Here is a 26554-nt window from a genome sequence, read left to right on the forward strand (position 1 = left end):
GAATCTGGTCCACATTTATAAAATCATCCAATTCTTTAACAATATAATGAAATCAACAATATCTTAACAAATCAGAATCAATACCATTGGAACAGAAGTAATATTACCAAAACAGAATCATAATCGACAATTCAGAATCCTGATAATTAGTGGTGCAATACATATCAGGATCAAAGGACAATTCAGAAGTGGGTTCAAGTATCCTCACAATATGTTTGAAGAATGTCTTGGGGCTGAAAGGAAGATCAAGTATACAGTGAAGCTAATCTGAGGTTTTGTATAGAAAACAATGTCAGTGAGAATAGCTTGAGGTTTCAAATATGTTTAACTTGTAGGAATTTCAAGTGTTAGGGTGTATATGTGTGAACATTCTTCAAAAGAGTAATATAGGTATTTGGTAAGACATTGTATAATTTGGTGAAGTATTGTAGCATATAGGCTTGTACTGTGTGGTCATTCAAGAATGGAAGAGTATCAGAGCAAATGATTTGTGTTGTCCAGTCTCAAAGAAATGGGTATAAGTTTAATTGAATCAAAATCAAGGTTCAGCTTGCAATTCAGGTGTTGAAAGGATTGAATAAGGTTTATCAATAATCAGGATCAATAGCACAATATATCAACAGAAGTACTTTCAAATCTATCCAGAACAATGACACTATATGCAGAAGAGTAACTCAAGGAGTTTACAAAAGTATAAGTTGAGAATAGAGCACTTGCCTTATTCAGAAGCTTTACTTCTCTCTATAGCTTTCACTAAACAGAATCACTCCAACACTACCTGCTTTCCTTTTCTAAGCCTGTCCTTCTCTGATAATCATAATATTCATCTATCAATATTCATTCTCATGTCATCCTATTTGTTTCATAATCGAAACAAGCTTCTATCTACCCTTCGTTTCACTTAAATCCGACTTATGGTTCAAAAGATACGATTAAAACAGTCATACAATGTTCACATAAGCATTTCACATCACAATCAAGTAACATATAGCATATAACACATAAGTGAATTAATAAAATAGCTTTTCAGAAAAGGTTTGGGGTTAAAATGATTTTTCTGGTATTTGTTATGAATTTTTAAACATTTTTCGGAATAAAAACGGGTAAAAGAATCAATTTATAACTGAATAAACAAGTCCGAATACTCGAAATAAGGTTCGAAATCATTTGAAATCAATTAACGAACCTTCAACATATTTTAGAATAATTTTCTAAAACTTGAAACTATTTTTCTGGATTTTTAAAACAATTAAAACAATTAAATCTAATTAATAAATCAATTAAAATCAATTAATAAATAATTAAAACAATTAATCAATTAATATTTAAATTAATTGACTAATTATAATAATTAATTACTAATTAAAATTAATTAATAAATTAATTTAGATTTATTTTTGAATAAGAAATAATTAAAAACTATTTTTGAAAATAAATAAATGATTTTCGAAATTAAAATAATTAAATAAAATTGATTTTAGAAATCTGAAACTCCAGGGTTTGATTTGCAAGTTTTCAAAACTTCAGGAGGGGTCAAACTGTAAACTTCAGTACGTTAATTGCATCGTTTCCAAAAGTTTGGTGACCAAACGGCAAAAAGCCGTCGGCCACCGCCTCCAATCGTCGGAGGACGATTTTTCAGGCAGCCACAGGCCACCATACTCTCCAGAACTGAACTCTAGACCATTACAAACATGTTCCAGGCATCAATTTCATTGTATATGGCCGGAATCGACCGTAATCGATCGAAGAAACTCGCCGTCGCCGGCGAGTTTTCTTTGAATCGATTCGTTCGATTCACGAACCTCAGATAAGATTTGAAGGTATGTACACGTTCCTGAGATCACAACAAACATGATGGTATCATCCAATTTCACTTCTACCTCCTAGATTAAAAAGCCCTAATTTTCAATTGAAAACATTCAAACGGCTATAAACCCTAATTTCTAATTCGAACAATTAAACTCAATTTTGAACATGTTATTGAACTCCAAATCACGCATATGATATACCAAAATGATCAGGAGAAGATTATCTACAACATGGAAGCATAAAATCACATAAAACACATCAAAATCAAAAAGCCCTAATTTAACCCTAATTAATTTGAAATTAAAAACCCTAATTACTTCTAACCTGTTAATCTAGAGCTGTTTTTGAAACTTGATATGGATTCTACGCTTCGATATCTTCGATTTGACTGCTTGCACGCTCGATTCTGAGTCCGATAACGTCTTCAAATCTTCGATTAAACTCCAAGAACGCGAAGAACGATAACCCGGTTTCTCTCGATTCCCGTGTATTGAAATGATAATTATGAAAAATAAAATAGTAATTATCCTATTTATAATTACGAATAACTGGCCCCCATTTGGATCATACCGGATATAAAATACACTTCTTAATCATTAAGTATTAATAAAACTGATTCGTTCGGGACCGACTTTAAAGATAATTATCAAATACACACATTACGAGAAACTTATGGGGCTCCGAGCTTTGTCTGGCACGAAGTACGAAAATATAATGCTGTAGCCAAAATGATTTGGGGTTAAAAATATCCGGCGTACACGTTTATCGATACAGTAAAATAATAATAAAATATTCATAAAATCGTTCCGAAATCTTTCACGTAAATCCGTACACCGGATGGGAAAAGTTAAAACACGAAAGTTGTTCAGAATATCTCGAATAATAAATCGGCGAAACTTTCCCGGAAGCCCCCCGGGGTTTAATTATCGAGTAAACGGGTTTTAAAATCAATTAATAATAATATTTTATAATATACTTAATTAAATCCTTAAATCAAATATCAAATCATATAATAATCCATAATTTATCAGGTAAGTGCCAAAATTCTCCATATTTTGATCTGATCATATAAAAATTATCAACTCACAAGTCATAACACACATAAACGATCATACAGCAAGTCACTTAACATATAATTCACAATTAATTCACATAAAATTCACAAAATATTCACATACTGACATAAATAAATACATGCCGAAATCCCGGATATTACATTATACTTACGAAATTGTGATATTCTATAGTCTCTGATTTAATATGTCTGCACACACACATTTCACAAGCACATTATTGAGCTATGGATTTTATGACAACATCTGATTTTTGATGAATATTTTGACTATTATGTCTTTATTCTGAGGTGCTTAGAAATTTATTTTCTCTGTTCGAAGTCTCAGAGTTTAAAATTCGAGAAATTTGATATTGATTTATTTTAGCTGATCAGAGAATGTGAAAAGAGTGTTACAAACGGTTGTATAATTAGTGGAAGGCATGCAGAACATTTTGATAGGAAAACGTGTAATCAGCATTTATAACTGCACAAGTTTTACTGCGCTCATGATTACTATTTTCTTTTCTCCATGCCACTAACACTCATCTACCAGTTAAAATCTGACAGGTGTACAGCTGAACAAAAGTCCAAGCGTGTACAGCTAAACAAAATCTGAAGAGTTTATCAAATCGGATTTTATTGCTTGTTATTCACTTATACACTTCATCTTTACACACACTCTCTCAACAAACTCTTAAGCTTTTCTCTCTGCAACTCAAATCTTCTCTTACACACTTTCTTAAACACCTTTCTTCCTTTACAAACTCTGTTCTAATGGCGACTTCAGCGTTTACTCATGCAGGTGTGGAATTTGTTCCCAACAACCACGCTGCCATTCTTAACACAGCAGATGCTCCAAGGGATTATCATCCAATCCAGCAATTCCTGGCACAGAGTGCCCTGGCTACTGCTCTTACCGCTTCTGCCAGACTCTCTGGAAGCCAAATCATCACTTTTTGGAGGACAGGGCAATATGATAATGGTGGTGCAGATGGATCACCATCTATTGTGTTCGCATATGAAGGGGAGGAGTATGCTGTTACTCCAGCCACAGTTCGTCAAGCATTCAACATGCCAGAGAATGCAGCTTACATCACAAATGGAGATACCAATCTCAGGGGCATGATGAATGCTCTGGGCTACAGTGAATCGCTTGATAAATTGGGACAATTAAAGCGTCCAGGACTAAGAAGGGAATGGAGCTTCTTCTTTGACTGTATCACGAGGGCTTTCCAGAAGAAAAGCACCAACTGGGATGCTATACCCATGGATATGCTACAAATTGGGTATTCTCTGATCTACTCTACTAATTTTGATTTTGGTAGATTAGTTCTTAGAAATATTGGTGAAAGAATGCATGAAAATAGACAAATCATATATTTCTCAAGATTTTGTCAATTACTGTTTAATGCCACTGTTGGTGAGGTGGATTTTGCTGTTGATGATGAGATCAAGCCCTTTAGGCTTCATAAAAGGGTGTTTAAGGACCTCATCTCAAAAGATGAGAAGTATCCAATCCAGAGGCCTCTCCTAATTCCAGCTCCAGTTAGAGCTAGGATGGATTTGCCCCCAGTCCAACAACAACAACCCCAACAACAACAACCTCAACCCTCTAGACCTCCCACAGCAAGCAGATCTTCTGCATCCAAGTCAACAAGGGCTACAAAGTCTGATGCAGCCCCTTCCACTGTGAAGACCAGAACCTCTGTTGCTACACAAGTTCTGAAGACAAAGTCTGATGTGCCAACAAACTCTGATACAGTTCCTACTGTAAACTCTGATACAGTCTCTAAGACTTTAAACACTGAAGCTGCTTCTCCACCAAAGCAGAAGAGAAGGAGACTTGTTGCAGCTTATGACTATGATGATCTGGAACCCTCTCATGCAACAAACTCTGAACCTTCTCAGGCTAGCCCTCAGTCAAGAAAAGTTAGATTTAAAGCAAGGGCAAACAAGCCTAAGAAGGCAAAGGTACCCATTACTGAGATCACTGATTCCACTCTTGAGGAAGAGCAAGCACCATCTACTACACTTCCTGATTCTTCTCAAGCTCTGATGGTGCATCCTCTTCAAGCTGTTCCACTCTCTACTGCTACAGCATCTTCTACTTCATCTGAAGTAGATGAGGAAATAATCTGCAAGGAACCAGTTACAACTGAAGCTGGGACAACATTGTCTGATCCTCACACTCCAATCTCTGATCATGGACCCTCCACTCCAATTCTTCAATCTCCATTGAAATTTCCTGAGGGTGCCATAATTCATGATACAGCTCCAGAAAATTACAAGTCAGATGCTGTAATTGCAGACTCTGACAAGGTAGTATTGGAAGCATTGCAGTCACTTGCTAAGGCTGATGAAGAGCCCAGCAAATCAAAAACTGCAGATCAAGAAAATGTTGTTCCAGATCCTGTTGAAGATGATGTTGATCCTGCATCTGATGATGATGAGGATGATGAAGATGAAGATGATGAAAATGAGGATGAAGTCCCCATGTCTCTTCAACAACAGAAGTGGGAGTCTACCAGTCAATACAATGCCAGACTGCAGACTCTGAAGACAAACTCTGAGCCTCTTCCCAGGGATCTTCAGGTTGATCCACCTAATGAAGTATGGGATAAACTCTGGCTGAGTCACCAGCATTCTCTGGAGCCAGTAAAGGCTGAAGAATTCTTATCTATGGCAGATGTGACAGCCCGAGAATCCGGGGGCCTGGATTCTGGCGTCACCACATAAAACCCATTTTTTAAACACTTTTGAAAACCTGTATTTTTTTTTTTTAAAGATAATGAATCCAAATAATTTAAAACTTGAAAACATTTAATAAAAGATTTGAAAGACGTTAAATAAAAGATTTAAAAGAGAACATCTTCACCCCCAAAACAACAGGATCGCTTCCAGGTTACAGTATTGAAATTAGAATCAACCACTATTATTACACAACATCTCTTACCAAATCAGATCATCTTCGATAAGAAGAATCACTGTCAACTATTCCAGCTATGACTTACATCTGAATCTCAATAGCACAACTCGAGCTAGCATCAACTTTATAAATCTTCCTGAATACTCCTTGACCACTGAATCCTCAACTCTGAATCCTCGCCTAGCCTTAGCCTTACTCGCAATCATAGTCTAGCCATTCATCTTTAATCCTTTCTGAAATGGTTAAAAGAGAATAGCAAGGGTGAGCAACAATGCTCAGCAAGTAATAATAACAATGAAAGTTCTGAAGTGATATAACAGAAATTCTCGAGTTCAAGATATAAAAAGATTCAATCTGAGTTCACAAATTCAGGTATTGTATAAAAGAATCACAATACCTTGCAGCAATAGAAACCTGAGGAATTCAATCCTTCACAAGAGAATTATTGAATTGGACTATCACATTTTAATTAAAAACCAAGGTTAGGATGCTGATCAGTCATACCTAACCCCGAGCAGGCCCCGCCATGCTCTATCACTGGATCCAAGGCACTCATTGGCCTATCATGACCACTCATTTGGTCTGACCACTCATCTGGTCCACATGTTTATATAAAAACAATAATCCAATTCTCTAATTCAATTCAAGAAACCAATGTAAATTAACAGAACATAATCATAATCATCATCAACAACTGAATAATTTCAAATCAAACTTTGATAATAAACTTTTCATAAATCATGATCCATCATTTCATAAATCACAGTTCAGGAAATCCTCAACTATTCAGTATCCTCCATTATCGGCTAAGCAACTGAATTTAGCCTGCTAAACCAGCATGACAATGGCGGGTTGAATAATCAAGAAGATCCCAATTCATTCAAAGCTCTAACTATCACTGAGCAACACATGCTTCAATGACAATTTGAACTTCGAATTAATTTGTAAAACTGGAATTATCTGAATTTTTGGAGGATTAGAAAAGGATGGATAAAAATATTTGCACTTTCCAAATATGAAAAAGAGAGGAACGAATATTTGCAACACATACGAAAAGAATGGATCAGGATAATTGCAAGATATCCAAAAGATGGGTATAGGATACTTGCCTTAAATCTGACTCCAGTCTCACATCTCTATCTCATCTCTCCACTTTCCCAATCTATGCATCTCGTAATCTCTAGACCATCTCTAGCTATACTCTATTCGCCACTTCGCTTCGCTTACTCAATCATCCCTTATTCGCTTTGCAATACCATTCCGACTTTCTGACGTCTTCGAGCGTACACGTCTCGTCCAAATCCTTTACGAGAATAAGATAATGCTATAGTCACTAAACAATATATCGCATATACATATCACGTATATCGATATCCACTTATATACCCCTTTAAACCTATCACATACCACGTAACACATAAGCATGCTTTGACTCTAACATATAATCAATCATATTCCACATAACATATCACCAATCAATTATCATATCAATCCTTATCGAAATTCCGACATCGTTTCCTCTATGTATAAGACTATCCACCTGTTATCCTATCTCAATCAACAACCAATCAACAAGATCCAATCACTATAATCCATATATTCTTATCCAATATCAATCAACTCACGACACTATGTCATCCAAATCATTTATCACGTATATAATATCAAGAATAGACATATATATCACGTAGTCATCAATTAATAACAATCCAATAACATATAATCACATTCGGCACGTTTAACAACAATTATTCACATTCTCGACTCCATCATATTATTATGTCATACCAAACTAGACTTTATAAGCTTTCATCTCTCTTTCGTTTCACTTGATTCCGACTTACGGATCAAAAGATATGTTTAAAACCGTTTTCTCACTCTTATATCGACACATAAGACATCCAACCAATAGCAGACAACACATTACACATAAGGTTTCCCACCCCAATAGAGGTCAAATCAAATCTTGAGTTCAAAATGATTTTTCGGGAATTTTCTGTAATTTTTAAACATTTTTCGGAATTAAAATCGATAAAAGAATCACTTTTCGGATAAATAATCAAGTCCCAAATACTTGAAATTGGACTTGAAATCATTCATAACCAATTATCGAGCCTTGAATATAATTTGGAAAAATATTTTAAAGCTCGAAACTATTTTTCGGAATTTTTAAATCAAAAAGGATAATTAAATCCAATTAATTAATCAATTAAAACCAATTAATAATTAATTAAAATAATTAATCAATTAATATTTAAATTAATTGACCAATTAAAATAATTAATTACTAATTAAAATTAATTAATAAACTAATTTAGATTTATTTTTGAATAAAGAAATAATTAAAAACTATTTTTGAAATTTAAAATAATTAAATAAAACAATTTTAGAAAATTAAATCAAAAGGTTTATTTTGTAAACTTTTGAAACTTTTCGGCCAAGGTTTAAACTGTAACTTTTAGAAGTTACAGGGGTTACTTTGTAAGATTCAAAACCTCGATACCAGATCTTCACCATCTTCATAAGTTGGGTGGCCAAATGGCAATTTGCCGCCGGCCACCACTGCTTCACCGTTAACGGCGCTACAGCGCTCCAACACACACTAAAACCTCCAGATATGGCCTAGACACTACTGGGAACTTGGACATGGCTTCGTTTCTGCGATTCCTCAAGCCGTTTGGCTGGAATATGACGGGAAAAACTCGCCGCCGGCGAGTCACCTCCCTTCCCGATTTGCTCGAAATCGAGCACCCACGAAACATCCAAGACCACCAACAAACTCCTGGTAACCCAACACCCCTGATGGTACCCTCATATTGCACCCAGATTCATCTAATAAAAAATCCGGTGAAAATATTTATGAACACCTCAAGAACACCAAGAACACAACCAAATAATCAAACCCACTTTTCTAGATGTTTCCGAACTCAAAATTCAACATATAATATACCAAAACGACGAGAAAAACACGCTCTACAACATGGTATCATCAAAATAATCAAACAATCACGTTTGCAAAAATTCATATTTCAAATCAATATAACTCGAATTTTCAACAATTAATAGTAATTTACCTGTTGAATCTGCACACAAACGAATGATTAAACTATAATCTACACGTCGATAGCTTCGTTTTGACTATTCATACGCCTCCATCGGATTCCAATAACACCTTCAAATCTTCGTTTGATTATGAAGAACACGAAGAACATACTTCGGTTTCTCTCGGTATTCGTGCAGAGAAACTGGTGAAAATGATTTACGGTTGAAAATAAGGTGTAGAAAGGGCTATTTATATTTACAAATAATTGGTACCCCTTTGGATCGTTTATGACATGAAAATACGATATTTACTAGCTTTATATAATAAAGCGAGGTCCAATCGGTACTGGTTTTCAAGATAATCATCAAAACGGGGCTTTTTAATCAGTCATTAATATGCGGGTCCCATTGCAATTATTACAAGATAAGAATTAATATAATAATCAAAATATCTAGTTTCACGCTTATCGAGACAAACTGGATAATTATCAACAATTAAAATACCCGAAAAACTCCGCCGGACCGACTCCGGGGAAAACCGTACTCCGGATCGAAAAAGTCAAAACACGAAAAATGTCCGGAATATTCAAATTAAGCTAAAGGTGAGTTTTCTCGAAACTTCCGGGAAGAAAATTTGGTACACCGTTACGAGTGGACGGTTTTACGGAAGTCAAATAATTAATAAATAAATATAAATATACACAATTAACTCCGTAAATCGATTATAAAATCATCTAACATTCCATAAATCGATATGAAAATATCCAAATAAACTATACTTTCTCCTGAACATATAGAAATTGAAATCTCTCAAATACGAACACATATGAGCAGTTAACGCAATAAACCAGATAATATAAAATTCACAAAAATTCATATATTAATCATATAATACTCATAATTAACCATAATTAATTAACCAACAAATCCACCAATACCACTTACTTACCTCACACATATATTCACATAATAATCATCTAGAATTTTCGAAACAATATATGAAAATCAGTTTTAAAAAAATATAATCATTTATCAATAACACAATAACCCGGGGTTTAATATAAAACCTTGAAAACTCATTAAACTGTAATAAAATATTAAATCTTATTCCCTTCTTTAAAGAAAATCACTTTTAATACTAATAAAAATATTTTTAAAAATCCGGGTTATTACAATCTACCCTCCTTATAGGGATTCCGTCCTCGGAATCAGAGAAAGAAGGAGGACGCATAATCTGTAAAATCCATATTAATCCACATAACAAGTATAATCACATACATACTATTCACATAATCATATCAATATTCAACTAAAACCAACAATAATATCTAGACAAATAGATTTATAATAATCAAATCTAAATTTAAAAAAAAATATGGGATATTACATTCTACCCCCCTTATAAGGATTCCGTCCTCGGAATCCTCCGAAGAAACTAAAACGTATCACACTTCGTAATATCATATCGTCATCCACCTTTGATTGATCTTGGCATACCTTTAACTTTAATGGAAAAGGAAAATCAAACTTTCGCGATTGCAAAATTCATTTCCCAAGAATCGATCTTTGGGAATTTTTCGAATAGAACAAGGTGTTTTCAAAATAGGTCACATTGGAATACCAGAGTGACTGGGAAATCACTACGATCAAATGAACTTAATGTTGCGTGTCCATATTAGACACTACTAAAGGTTGTTAACCTTCTTGTAATCACAACACACACAAGTGATGGCGTCCCATCCAACTCCTATCACACAGACAGGTATACCTTGTGTCCCCTATTAATAGGGTTGTTCATCCCAATCAAATTGAAGAAATGTCAAGGAATATCAACGAATGTCAAGGAATATCAAAAATATCAAAGAACATCAAGGGATATCAAAGAAGATGAAAGGGTATCAAGGAATGTCAAGAAATGTCAAACAATATCAAGGAACATCACTGTCTCTTCACAACAGCCTTTATCACACATCTTTGCCTTCCAACTCATACCAATAATCAATACCAATATCATATTAGAATTTGAGAAATTGAAGATCTCATTTATCAAAACTTTTGTAGAAAAATATCATGATAATATCTCACTGATGAGAAAACAATCAAAAGAATCTTTAGTTGAAGAGAGGTATTGCCAAGGTCTTCTCAGATTTTCGCTCTGCTTCAATAAATCGTTGTTCGTCGTATGTCTTCTTTTTAACGTTCTTGATAGTCGATTGACGTTCGTTCGTAGCAGCCTCGTAAAATTCATAATAGACGTTATCGTCCGTAATAAGTCTTGGCCTCCACTTCATCCCCCTTTATCTGTGAAGTCACTAGCAAAACACGTAGCATATCATCGATTGTATGGATCGCCAACCTGTGGGTTATGGGCCCACCTTGATGTCGATTAAAGTCCCGATTAACTTAAAGCGTCATCGCCGAGGACTAACGTTCTAACTTACTCGCACACATCACCTCTAATAACTGGACTCAACTCCACATATCCTCTATCATTCACTCCCCATCTATCTGCCTTTATCTACCAATCTCTCCTTCTAATTCAGTACAACTCATATCTTACACTGACTCTTCATATCTCACTAACACCATATACCACTTCCAAATATCTGACATGGTCAACATACTATGAACCATGCATCTTTATCATTTTCAAATCAATACACTAGACCATTCTCAACTATGGAGTATAGTCAGAATACTCTGAATTCTGCATTTTCACCATTCTCAACTCAATCATTCACTATCAAACTCTTCTATCTAGGTCTAATCTTGACCTTTCTCACAATTCACCATCTCAATTAATCAACATACTAGAAATCATATGTCTAAACTTAAGAATCCTAATCTCTCTAAACCTATACACTCAACTTAGTCGTCTAACTAGACTCTATTCTTCCTTCACATCTCTAGACTATTCCCAGATAGTCTCACAATACCTCAAATGAGGTCACACAACATTCCTCATCATTAGAACTTAAAACTATAATCTATATTCTGATTTCAATAACTTGTAACCTGTTGCTCTGATACCAACTGTGACAGCCCGAGAATCCGGGGGCCTGGATTCTGGCGTCACCACATAAAACCCATTTTTTAAACACTTTTGAAAACCTGTATTTTTTTTTTTTTTAAAGATAATGAATCCAAATAATTTAAAACTTGAAAACATTTAATAAAATATTTGAAAGACGTTAAATAAAAGATTTAAAAGAGAACATCTTCACCCCCAAAACAACAGGATCGCTTCCAGGTTACAGTATTGAAATTAGAATCAACCACTATTATTACACAACATCTCTTACCAAATCAGATCATCTTCGATAAGAAGAATCACTGTCAACTATTCCAGCTATGACTTACATCTGAATCTCAATAGCACAACTCGAGCTAGCATCAACTTTATAAATCTTCCTGAATACTCCTTGACCACTGAATCCTCAACTCTGAATCCTCGCCTAGCCTTAGCCTTACTCGCAATCATAGTCTAGCCATTCATCTTTAATCCTTTCTGAAATGGTTAAAAGAGAATAGCAAGGGTGAGCAACAATGCTCAGCAAGTAATAATAACAATGAAAGTTCTGAAGTGATATAACAGAAATTCTCGAGTTCAAGATATAAAAAGATTCAATCTGAGTTCACAAATTCAGGTATTGTATAAAAGAATCACAATACCTTGCAGCAATAGAAACCTGAGGAATTCAATCCTTCACAAGAGAATTATTGAATTGGACTATCACATTTTAATTAAAAACCAAGGTTAGGATGCTGATCAGTCATACCTAACCCCGAGCAGGCCCCGCCATGCTCTATCACTGGATCCAAGGCACTCATTGGCCTATCATGACCACTCATTTGGTCTGACCACTCATCTGGTCCACATGTTTATATAAAAACAATAATCCAATTCTCTAATTCAATTCAAGAAACCAATGTAAATTAACAGAACATAATCATAATCATCATCAACAACTGAATAATTTCAAATCAAACTTTGATAATAAACTTTTCATAAATCATGATCCATCATTTCATAAATCACAGTTCAGGAAATCCTCAACTATTCAGTATCCTCCATTATCGGCTAAGCAACTGAATTTAGCCTGCTAAACCAGCATGACAATGGCGGGTTGAATAATCAAGAAGATCCCAATTCATTCAAAGCTCTAACTATCACTGAGCAACACATGCTTCAATGACAATTTGAACTTCGAATTAATTTGTAAAACTGGAATTATCTGAATTTTTGGAGGATTAGAAAAGGATGGATAAAAATATTTGCACTTTCCAAATATGAAAAAGAGAGGAACGAATATTTGCAACACATACGAAAAGAATGGATCAGGATAATTGCAAGATATCCAAAAGATGGGTATAGGATACTTGCCTTAAATCTGACTCCAGTCTCACATCTCTATCTCATCTCTTCACTTTCCCAATCTATGCATCTCGTAATCTCTAGACCATCTCTAGCTATACTCTATTCGCCACTTCGCTTCGCTTACTCAATCATCCCTTATTCGCTTTGCAATACCATTCCGACTTTCTGACGTCTTCGAGCGTACACGTCTCGTCCAAATCCTTTACGAGAATAAGATAATGCTATAGTCACTAAACAATATATCGCATATACATATCACGTATATCGATATCCACTTATATACCCCTTTAAACCTATCACATACCACGTAACACATAAGCATGCTTTGACTCTAACATATAATCAATCATATTCCACATAACATATCACCAATCAATTATCATATCAATCCTTATCGAAATTCCGACATCGTTTCCTCTATGTATAAGACTATCCACCTGTTATCCTATCTCAATCAACAACCAATCAACAAGATCCAATCACTATAATCCATATATTCTTATCCAATATCAATCAACTCACGACACTATGTCATCCAAATCATTTATCACGTATATAATATCAAGAATAGACATATATATCACGTAGTCATCAATTAATAACAATCCAATAACATATAATCACATTCGGCACGTTTAACAACAATTATTCACATTCTCGACTCCATCATATTATTATGTCATACCAAACTAGACTTTATAAGCTTTCATCTCTCTTTCGTTTCACTTGATTCCGACTTACGGATCAAAAGATATGTTTAAAACCGTTTTCTCACTCTTATATCGACACATAAGACATCCAACCAATAGCAGACAACACATTACACATAAGGTTTCCCACCCCAATAGAGGTCAAATCAAATCTTGAGTTCAAAATGATTTTTCGGGAATTTTCTGTAATTTTTAAACATTTTTCGGAATTAAAATCGATAAAAGAATCACTTTTCGGATAAATAATCAAGTCCCAAATACTTGAAATTGGACTTGAAATCATTCATAACCAATTATCGAGCCTTGAATATAATTTGGAAAAATATTTTAAAGCTCGAAACTATTTTTCGGAATTTTTAAATCAAAAAGGATAATTAAATCCAATTAATTAATCAATTAAAACCAATTAATAATTAATTAAAATAATTAATCAATTAATATTTAAATTAATTGACCAATTAAAATAATTAATTACTAATTAAAATTAATTAATAAACTAATTTAGATTTATTTTTGAATAAAGAAATAATTAAAAACTATTTTTGAAATTTAAAATAATTAAATAAAACAATTTTAGAAAATTAAATCAAAAGGTTTATTTTGTAAACTTTTGAAACTTTTCGGCCAAGGTTTAAACTGTAACTTTTAGAAGTTACAGGGGTTACTTTGTAAGATTCAAAACCTCGATACCAGATCTTCACCATCTTCATAAGTTGGGTGGCCAAATGGCAATTTGCCGCCGGCCACCACTGCTTCACCGTTAACGGCGCTACAGCGCTCCAACACACACTAAAACCTCCAGATATGGCCTAGACACTACTGGGAACTTGGACATGGCTTCGTTTCTGCGATTCCTCAAGCCGTTTGGCTGGAATATGACGGGAAAAACTCGCCGCCGGCGAGTCACCTCCCTTCCCGATTTGCTCGAAATCGAGCACCCACGAAACATCCAAGACCACCAACAAACTCCTGGTAACCCAACACCCCTGATGGTACCCTCATATTGCACCCAGATTCATCTAATAAAAAATCCGGTGAAAATATTTATGAACACCTCAAGAACACCAAGAACACAACCAAATAATCAAACCCACTTTTCTAGATGTTTCCGAACTCAAAATTCAACATATAATATACCAAAACGACGAGAAAAACACGCTCTACAACATGGTATCATCAAAATAATCAAACAATCACGTTTGCAAAAATTCATATTTCAAATCAATATAACTCGAATTTTCAACAATTAATAGTAATTTACCTGTTGAATCTGCACACAAACGAATGATTAAACTATAATCTACACGTCGATAGCTTCGTTTTGACTATTCATACGCCTCCATCGGATTCCAATAACACCTTCAAATCTTCGTTTGATTATGAAGAACACGAAGAACATACTTCGGTTTCTCTCGGTATTCGTGCAGAGAAACTGGTGAAAATGATTTACGGTTGAAAATAAGGTGTAGAAAGGGCTATTTATATTTACAAATAATTGGTACCCCTTTGGATCGTTTATGACATGAAAATACGATATTTACTAGCTTTATATAATAGAGCGAGGTCCAATCGGTACTGGTTTTCAAGATAATCATCAAAACGGGGCTTTTTAATCAGTCATTAATATGCGGGTCCCATTGCAATTATTAAAAGATAAGAATTAATATAATAATCAAAATATCTAGTTTCACGCTTATCGAGACAAACTGGATAATTATCAACAATTAAAATACCCGAAAAACTCCGCCGGACCGACTCCGGGGAAAACCGTACTCCGGATCGAAAAAGTCAAAACACGAAAAATGTCCGGAATATTCAAATTAAGCTAAAGGTGAGTTTTCTCGAAACTTCCGGGAAGAAAATTTGGTACACCGTTACGAGTGGACGGTTTTACGGAAGTCAAATAATTAATAAATAAATATAAATATACACAATTAACTCCGTAAATCGATTATAAAATCATCTAACATTCCATAAATCGATATGAAAATATCCAAATAAACTATACTTTCTCCTGAACATATAGAAATTGAAATCTCTCAAATACGAACACATATGAGCAGTTAACGCAATAAACCAGATAATATAAAATTCACAAAAATTCATATATTAATCATATAATACTCATAATTAACCATAATTAATTAACCAACAAATCCACCAATACCACTTACTTACCTCACACATATATTCACATAATAATCATCTAGAATTTTCGAAACAATATATGAAAATCAGTTTTAAAAAAATATAATCATTTATCAATAACACAATAACCCGGGGTTTAATATAAAACCTTGAAAACTCATTAAACTGTAATAAAATATTAAATCTTATTCCCTTCTTTAAAGAAAATCACTTTTAATACTAATAAAAATATTTTTAAAAATCCGGGTTATTACAGCAGAGGCCAAGATTACAAACTCTGATGTAATGTCTAGTCTCAAAGCAACAGTCTTGTATTTGAAGACATTTCATACAGCTCATGCTCAAACATCCAAGTCTGTAAATAGTCTTAGAACTGAGGTAGCAAATTTGGCTGAAACTCAAAACATGGACAAGAAAAGAAACTTACTACCTCTGAAGGAAGATATGAAAAAGCTGGTGTCTGCTCAACAAACTCTGGAGCAAAGGATGACTTCAGTTGAGGCTACTCAATCCACAATGACCAAACAGCTGGAAGCCATCCAATCCTCTCTTTCTTTAATCACATCAGTACTGATTCCTGAAGAGGATGATGTCAAAAAGGGGGAGAGAGTAGCTAATGTCAAATGCAAGTCTACTTCTCAAACTCTGAAAAGAAAGAAAAATGATGATGATGATGATGTGGATGACTTCACAAAGAACAAGAGATTTCAAGCTGCAACTGGTGGAAGAGTTTCAAACTCTGACAGTGCAAAACAGTCTAAGCAAAGCTCAAAGTCTGCTCCAGCTCCAACACACAATGTCACATCTGGATCAAAGCAAAGACCAGTGGCTGGATCAGATAAACCAATGACTGATGAAGAATATGCTAGACTGATATTTGAACAAGAAAATCCAGAAGCTAAATTGGATTTGGAGTTGATTGCTGCAGAGGAAGCTGAACTGAAGAAAGAATATGTTGAAGCTATAAACTCAGGATAAATTCAGAAACCTGCAAAATCAACTGCCAGACCAAAGGAAAAAGGAATAATGATCAAGGAAACTACTATTGCTGATCAGAGTTTACCAATCAAAAAGGTATACTCTGAAGATGAATATACAAGCAAAGGCAAAAGCATAGTAGATGATTGCCTTGAGAAAGGCTGGATTCAGAAGAAGCCTACAACCTCTGACAAAGATCAAGTTGTAAAAGGAAAGAAATCAGAAGCTGCAATCTCTGACAAAGCTCATATTGCAGAATCACAAGAAGAAAAATTAACCTCTGACACAGCTCAAGTTAATGAGGAAGCAAAGAAAGATACAACCTCTGACAAGGCTCAAGTTGTGTTTAAACCAACTATCACTCCTTTATCAGGATTTGTAAAGCCTAGTTTGATGACTGAGATAAAATTTGACAAGGGTTCAATTCAACCAATCTCTCATCAAAAAGCAGGAAGAAATAAAGGAGGGTTAGGATCAAAATATGAAGTATTTGAGCAGAGCATAGCATCAATGCCTAATGATCCCTCATCCCTCTGTGCACCAAAGACTGGAGCTTTGCAAGAAAGAATGGACAAGCTTGATTCAGTTCAACTGGTGAAGAATGACAGAGGTGATAATGTTCTCATATACTTTATGTCTGATGGAACAGTGTTTAGAGTTATTGAAGCTGATCTTTATGCTAAACACTGGGAAGAGTTGAGATATGTTCAGTACATATTTCAAGTGAAGAACAAATCATGTCAGCACATCTCAAATCTGATCAAGGATCAAATCAAGAGAAAGATGGGTATAACAGGAAACAAGAATGCTGGACCTTTTGTTCCAAAGTACTTCTGTTAGGTCCTGAAACGATTGTAGAAGGGGGGGTTGAATACAATCGTCACTAAAAATCGCGGCGGAATAATCTGATTTGAATTAAACTTGTTAATCAGATTTTAATTAATTAATATAACAATGTTTTAAGTCGTTATATAATTAATAAGGTTCGTTTTAATGTCCACTAAAGTTCGTAGAATAAATTCGACAGGATGTATTCTAGTTTAGTGATTAAAACAACCGAGTGATCAAAGCACAGAAAACTGTGGATATAACAATTGCAAGTTACAAACAACTTGAAAGCTTTTACAATGCTTGAACACTTGGAAATGAAGAAGTGAAGCCATATTTATAGGCAAACCACTTAGATCTAGGTATGACATTGAAAGGAATGACATTTAAGCTTAGGAATGACATTACAAAGGAAGATATGACATTGTTACACAAAGCCATGCCCTAAAACAAGAAAGGAATGACATAATTAAGCAATGTCATACTGCATAGGCACGGTATGACATTTTAAACTTGGTCACTAAGTCATTCGGTATGACTTACACCTCCAAAGCCATTCGGTTGCCTTCGGTATGACATTTACAAGTCATACAACTGCAAGTCATACACACAACTGCCACATGCCTGATCCACAGACACGGTATGACATTCTAATGTCATACCAGATGAAGTCAGATGCATGCAATCGGTATGACTTCTAATAAGAAAGTCATACCGAATGAAATATACATACAAACAACATCAGAATGACATTTTAACACATTCCAGGGAAAGTCTTACACAAGGGCACGGTATGACATTATTTAATAATGTCATACCGAGCTAAATGAAGCATTAAATCAGCTTTTTAATATATATAAATATTAGATAATTACCCACTTAATTATATTAATTATATAAATTCATAAATTAAATTAATTCGAAGGTGAATTAATTTAATAAATAAATTATACAATCAATTTAATTATTTTGAATAGTGAGATAATTAAATAAATACTTATAATATTGTATATCTTCATCAGCAGAGACTTCCGGCTAGATTAAACTTTGTAGATCTTTGTCTTGATTGAACGGCCACTTGTAGTTGACGCAGAATACTTAATTAGAGTAGCTGACACACAAATGTACTGTCTGGTTCATCTGTATCTAGCTGAATTAAATATTCTTCATCAAATAAACATTTGAGATGTGGCTTGTTCGTCGATTCTTTGTCTTCGTAGTTCTTCTTCATTAGTAACAATAGTATGAAATCTTCTGAATAAATAAAGTATTAAAACTTTATACCTTCTGGACTTCTGGACGTGCTACAAAAGATTATTTGTACACTGAGGCTTGAACATATTAATGAACTTCTTCCAGTGGTGTGCGGCAGCATCCTGAAATTCTTCAGACATATAATTTCAATAAATCACTTGACGTTCTTCGTACGGATTCCTTCAACAGTACTTGCTATTTACCTTGCTTTCTTATCAGAGTTGAGTTGGTACCTCTTTAATTACAAATAGGCTAAACATATGCCTTTCAATCTCCCCCTATTTGTTTGTTAACATAACATGCAAATTATCGAGAGGATAACTCAACTAACTGATAAGACAAAGGATTAAACATGAATTGTAAATAGCAAAAAGTTTCTGGTATTTCATTAAACATTGACCAGAAATCAAAAGATTACATTAGATTACAAAAGGATGTTCTTTTTGAACATATATTACAAATCCCTAATGAATCTAACGATCAACTTCTCCTTCTTCGATATCAGAAGTGTGAAGGATAGGAGTTGATGGTTCTTCCCTGGTTGGCACTTCAGATGTAGTGGATTCACCACGCTTCATTCGTTCCTTTGCCAGAGCCAGTTGATGTAGTACTTCCAAATCCACCGGGTCTTCGCGGAAGTCTGATGGCTGAGATTTTGTAACATTTTTCATCCTTCGAAAGTATTGAGCAACATTCTTTCGAGTGCAGTAAGCAAGAATCACATCATCAGCATCAGACTTAGCTTTAGAAGCAAAGCCCTTGGTTCTTAAAAGAGTGGAGGCAAGAGCAAGTTGTTTAGCTGGATACTTTGGCAAGGCTTCTTCGTTGAGATAGACAGTGCTGAAGATCTCCTTGTGAACGAACTTAACACAATAAGGATTCCTGACAACCTGAGGACTGTTGAATACAGCTTGTTCCAGCAGTTTGTCACGAAGAAGTTCATTCAGGTTGGAGCTGCGCTTTACCTTATTCCGAAGCACCCAGAGCTCAGATACAGAGAATGATTTCAGAGATTCGACAGATAGTCTGAAAGAACCATTCCTCTGTGTATAGACAATTAGCTCCCATTGCTCTAGCAAATTGTTGACCCCCACTGTCACATAATTCAATTCCAAAGCAAAGGCATGCATAAAGACATCCTCGTCAGGGTTTACCTCTCTAAGATCATAGATCAGAGATAAGAACTTGTTGTCGTCGAAAGGCTCCCTTTGAGGTCCATTAATGATTCTTCTTGCAATGTCCCAGCTTTTTCCTTCTTTCCTCCTTATATCAAGATTCTTCTGCTTGATTGCAGCATCATAGATTTTCTGTTTCTCGATCTTGATTTGTTCTTCTGTGATCAACTTGTCCTCTAGAAGTTTTTGGAAATCACGAAGCTTACGCTTCCTAGCTTCATTTTCAGCTTTGAACTTCCGGACATTCTCCTCATGTTCTAGGTCAACAGGTTCTTCATCCTGAAACAAATAACCCTCATCAAATTTACCTTCTTCTTCTTCTGCTTGACGATAGGTAGCATCGAAGATGTCATCATCATCCATATCCTGTGGATAGTCATCATAACTATCAGAATTGAAAACATTGTCGGACTGATGTAACGGTTCTTTGCCTTTAGACTTATGAGTTTCTTTGTCAGGGGCAGATCCAGAAGTGGTATTATCCTTGTTGCTTTGATTTGAGCTATTGCCTCTATCATCCCTGTCACCTTTGTCTCTATTCTCCCCCTTAGTTGAGGGATCCTCTCCGGAGGGTTGATCATCAGACTTATTGGAGTTTCTGAGGAGTTGATCTAACTTGCTGTCGATGGTCTCAAATTTTGACATGTAAAGTTCATGATTAGACCTCATTTCAACAGCCAAGTCATGTATTTCTTCTTTAAGCTCATCCCTGTAAGAACTGGATGGCCTCTCCTCAGCTTTCTGTTGTAGGGTCACCAACTGTGCACCCTTGAGCTTCTCGTTCTCAGCAATCATTCTGGATAATTCAGCTCTTAACTTAGCCATTTGTTCCTCAAACAGAGCAGGGTCAGTGTGTGCACTCACCTTACGTACACTCAAAGCTGTTTCACTAGCCTCACGTGCATGTGTATCGCTCGGTGTTTGCCTTACATCACTCTGTTCATTCACTCTTCCTGCTGTACCTGTATATACTACCAATGTCCCCTGAGATGGGTTCAAAGGTAGTGGAGGAACAAATTGTCCTCCGGAAGCCTGTGAGGGCAGATTAACTTGCACGCTGCCAAGTTCCGCCTGATCAGAAAAGAAAGGGAGATCAGCAAAGTTTTCATAAATAATACATTGATTTTGAAAATCTGTGCACTCAGTAAACATAGTAACCTGTGTATCTGTTTGGGCTGGCACTAGCGTGAGTGCTAGCGCAGTGCTTGACTCTGTACAAGTTACCGCGGCCGGACGGTCAATTTCAATGGCCACATCCTGTTGAGAGAATGGGTCCAGAGACTGCTTATCTGCCATTTCAAAATCTGAGCCTTGTTGGGAAGGCACAGATGAGGCTACAGTTGTCTCCAAAGTTTCCACCCTTTGCTTCTTTGAGGGAGACAGAGCTGTGGGTTTATCCATCAAACTACTCGAACTCCGTTTCCTCGCAACTTTACGAACAGGTTGCATTGAAGTGTTGGTTGATGTGTTTGGAGAAACGAATATTTGTTGAAGAGAATCTTCAGCTAGGTTATGAACCTGTGTGTTGTCAGGTTCATTGCTGGTAGGCTGGAAAACAAAATCCATGTCACAAACAAGATCACAACAATAATCTGACGTATCAACATTAAAATTAGATGATAAGTTAGAAAGTACCTGAGCTACCTGTAGGTCCTGACGGAAGGACTGCAGCTCTGGGTTGATAGGAGAGTCAGAGGGAAGGGGTTGTGAGGTAGATTGTGTTTGTGGGATGATTTGGGATTGTGTTTGGTGTGGGAGAGGTTCAGATGAAGATGGTTGATGCTCGAAGAGATCATAATCCAAATTTTGATCTTCAAATGAAGGGTTAGATGGTTCTGTTTGATGGATGGGGGAGTGATATGATGATTGGTTGGATGAGTGGTGTGAAGATTGTGCTTCTTGGGATTGTTGAGGTGAATGCTGCTGTTGTTGTTGTTGTAGAAGTTGTTGTTGTTGTAGAAGTTGTTGTTGATGTTGAAGTGTAGGTTGTTGAGTCTGTAGGGGTTGAGGTTCTTGAGGTTGCTGCTGCTGCTGTTGTTGTTGTTGAGGCTGCTGAGGTTGTGGTGCAGGAGCCACTTGAAGTTGATACGGTTGAAGAGGAGCATTGAACATTTGGAGCATGTGAGGAGTGGTGATTAGTGGAACATTGGCAAATTTATTCTTGTTATCCAACTGAGTCATAAGTTTGGTGCAGGCACGAGGAACTTGTGCCACAGGAGAGTTGGAGTAGTATTCCTTCTCAGCGTCAGTCATCTTGTCATTCAGAAACAGCATAATAAACCTTGGATAGAAACAGGAAACCTTTGCGTTCTGTTCAACAGATCTGTTCCTTAGGGGCCCTAACTTGGAAAGAATGGCTTGCAGAATAAGCTTTCCAAAGTTAATCCGACGATTATAAACAATGCTGAACCCAATTTTCTGAAGCAGCGAGGTTATTACATTAAAGTTCTTGCGAGTGGTCGGAGCAAACACTTTAGCCAAAGTGTCGAAGAAAAGATCCCACTCAGGCTTCAGATTGCCTTTCAACATTCTAGGCAAATTGATCTCTCCCTGATATAAGATTGTCTCGAAGAAATTGGAGAGTTCAGCTTCGGTAGGGAGTTCAGTAAAATTCTCCCTGGGAAACCCCAAAATCCGATTCACATCATCAGTGCTGATAGTGATCGTACGTCCTCTGTGTACATCTCCAGAAATCCGATGATTATCCAACAAAGTAGTATTCAGAGCTGTCGTGTAGAAGTCCTGAATAGGCTGTATCTGGAGGTCTGCATGAGCTGTAATAGCAGTGCTGACGAGCGACTGGCTATTCAGAAACCGAACCCACGGTCTAAATCGAGCTAAACTAGCCTCGGGGTCAAAGAATCCATTCAAGTTTGTCTCCTCGATGACAAAGCGACCGGCCATTGTTAAAATTAAAAATTGAATTAAGTGAGAATTTTTCAAATAAAATAATAATTTTCAAATTTCTCACGAATTTCAATTAATAATTAAATATCAATTAATTAAATTAATTAATAATTCGAATTAAAGGGTTAAATTCGAATTAAAACTTAATTTAATTTAAAATGGCAAATCAAAGTTCCCAAACAATGTCTTAAGCTCCACTTTGTACAAAAATCCCCAATTAAGCTCTAAAATCCTAAAAATTCGAACTCAAGAATTAGGGTTTGAAATCAGTCTAAACCAAACCACCACAAATCGTTCAATACAGGTAATCCACAACCAAAAGATCACAGAACCGGTGAGAACTCGGTCAAAATCGTTCGAATCAGTGAGAACTCGTGCAACTCGGTCAACTCGGTTAGACTCGGTGTAAAATTGGGCAGCAATTCGACTTATTTCTAGATAAAACAGAGTAACCAGCAAGCTTTAAGGGCTTGAAATAAGTAACCAGCAAGTTATTTGAAGCAAAAACTTGAAAAACTTGTGCTTGAATCAATGGCAGTCGGTGTATGCGTGTAAAACAAAGTGAAGAAGATGAAGTGGAGCGGTATGAGATTAAATTGTGAAGTCATACGGACTTGGGTTGGTCGGTATGACTTTCCTAAGGAATGTCATACCGAGCTCTTGAGAAAGTCATTCTCGAGCAAGCGGTATGACATTTCTAAGGAATGTCATACCGAAGAAATGAAATGGGTAGATGACAGCATACGGTATGGCTTTCTTCAAGAAAGTCATACCGCGTCCTGACTAGTACTGAAGAAGCTACAGCCGGTATGACTTATTCAGAAAAGTCATACCGCGCTTAATAAACAGATTTTTATAAAAACAAACTAGAATATTAGGATTTTTGATTATTAAAAACAATTAAAACCTTTTGCACTTATCATTAAAAATCTAATACACACATATATTTTGTAAAATTCAACTTTAATTAAATATAAATACTTATGAATTTAACTTTAATTCATTAAAATGAATTAACTTAAAAACAAATATTTATGCTTGATTAAATTTGAAAAATACAAACTAAAAACATATAATTATCTAAATGCATGGAGAATATTACAGGGGAGTATGCAGCACTTAGAAAATTATAGAGACGGATATGAACCTGCATAATTACACATAAGTTAATCAGATAATTTACAAACAATTATATAAAAACTTAATAAAATAGATATAATTACACAGAAAATTCACAAAAATTTATAATAATATATAAAATACATATATATATACAAAGAGAATCATGGCATATTTAACATCCCTAGTTCACAAACCAACTTAGAGAAAGTGGATTCATCAAGTGGTTTAGTGAAGATGTCTGCAATCTGATCAGCTGTGGGTACGAAATGTAACACCACAGTACCATTCATGACATGTTCTCTAATGAAATGATACCTGATATCTATGTGCTTGGTCCTGGAGTGTTGCACTGGATTGTTTGAAATGGCTATGGCACTGGTGTTGTCACAAAATATTGGAATTTTGTCGACAGAAATACCATAATCATTTAATTGATTCCTGATCCAGAGAATCTGAGCACAGCAACTGCCAGCAGCTATGTACTCAGCTTCAGCAGTAGAAGTGGACACTGAGTGTTGCTTCTTGCTGTACCAGGAAACCAACCGACGTCCTAGAAATTGACAGCTTCCAGACGTACTCTTTCTATCAATCCTGCAACCTGCATAATCAGAATCTGTATAGCCGGTTAAGTCAAAACCAGTATTCTTAGGGTACCAAATACCTAATCCAGGTGTACCCTTAAGATATCTAAAGATTCTTTTGACGGCTATAAGATGTGATTCCTTAGGATCAGCCTGAAACCTAGCACATAAACATGTTGCAAACATGATATCTGGTCTACTTGCAGTAAGATAAAGTAAAGAGCCAATCATACCTCGATAGCTTGTGATATCAACTTTCTTACCAGATTTATCCTGGTCAAGCTTTGTGGCAGTGGCCATGGGTGTCTTTGCCGGGGAAGAGTCTTCTAAATTGTACTTTCGAAGAAGATCTCTGACATACTTGGATTGGCAAATGAATATTCCATCTTCCTTTTGGCTTACTTGAAGACCCAGGAAGTAGGACAGTTCACCCATCATACTCATCTCATAATTACTCTGCATTAACTTAGCAAATCTCTTGCACAAGTTGTCGTTAGTAGAACCAAATATAATATCATCAACATATATTTGAACAAATATCATATCATTATCATGCAATTTGTAAAAGAGAGTTTTGTCTATGACACCTCTAGTAAATTTATTTTCAATTAAAAATTCAGAGAGGGTGTCATACCATGTCCTTGGTGATTGCTTAAGCCCATAGACAGCTTTGAATAGGAAGTACACAAAATCAGCAAATTCTGGATTTTCAAAGCCAGGAGGCTGTTCCAGATATACTTCTTCTTCCAGCTTTCCATTCAGAAATGCACTTTTCACATCCATCTGATAAACTCTGAAGTTGGAGTGTGCAGCAAATGCAAGAAATATTCTGATGGCCTCAAGACGAGCAACTGGAGCATAGGTTTCATCGTAGTCAATTCCTTCTTCCTGAGAATAACCCTTTGCAACCAGTCTGGCTTTGTTTCTTACAACAATGCCATCACCATCTAACTTGTTACGGAAGACCCATCTAGATCCAATTGTAGACTTTCCTTTTGGTCTTGGAACCAGGGCCCAGACTTCTTGTCTCTCAAATTGATTGAGTTCTTCTTGCATGGCAAGAACCCAATCAGGATCAGCAAGTGCTTCATCTATTTTCTTTGGTTCTAATTGTGAAAGAAAACCAGAGAATAGACATTCATTTGTCGTAGCACTTCTAGTCCTTACACCAACATCAGGATCACCAATAATCAGATCAAAGGGATGATCTCTGCTCCAAATCCTTTCCCTTGGAAGTTGTGTCCTTGATGATTCAGCAGTATCATCATTAGGCTGATGTGTATGACTAGTTGATCCACCAGCTCCCCCTGAGCTGTTGCCAGGTTGACTTGATGATCCACCACTAGCATTAGTGGAATCTCCAGCATTGTTGCCATTTCCTCCACCATTGCCTGGATCATTATCATTGTTGTCATTACCTGTTGCAATCTCAGGTGGCACATCATCATCTGAATCAGAATCTGGATAGTTATCAAACCTCAGAGATTCAGATGGATCAGCAGATTGCAAACTTGGTAGTTTAGTGTCATCAAATGTTACATTGACACTAACTTTCACTGACAGAGTATCAATTACAAAAACTCTATAAGCATTATTTGTATAACCAACAAAAATTGCTTCAGATGCCTTTGGCTCAAAC

General features: G+C 35.7%; 2 long non-coding RNA genes across 2 annotated transcripts; both read right to left on the reverse strand.

The window, feature by feature from the left end:
• Positions 1 to 5668: 5668 nt before the first annotated feature.
• LOC135152609 (uncharacterized) lies at positions 5669 to 9766 on the reverse strand. The gene is made up of 3 exons (XR_010291956.1): positions 8867 to 9766; positions 6902 to 7095; positions 5669 to 6025 (listed from the first exon to the last, which is right to left on the reverse strand). It is a non-coding gene; the product is annotated as an uncharacterized LOC135152609 (long non-coding RNA).
• Positions 9767 to 12020: 2254 nt separating this feature from the next.
• LOC135152612 (uncharacterized) lies at positions 12021 to 15464 on the reverse strand. Its single transcript, XR_010291965.1, has 3 exons — positions 15184 to 15464; positions 13219 to 13412; positions 12021 to 12342 (listed from the first exon to the last, which is right to left on the reverse strand). It is a non-coding gene; the product is annotated as an uncharacterized LOC135152612 (long non-coding RNA).
• Between the last annotated feature and the right edge of the window lie 11090 nt (positions 15465 to 26554).

This window comes from Daucus carota, chromosome 5 (genome assembly GCF_001625215.2).
Source record: "Daucus carota subsp. sativus chromosome 5, DH1 v3.0, whole genome shotgun sequence".
Taxonomy (NCBI): domain Eukaryota; kingdom Viridiplantae; phylum Streptophyta; class Magnoliopsida; order Apiales; family Apiaceae; genus Daucus; species Daucus carota.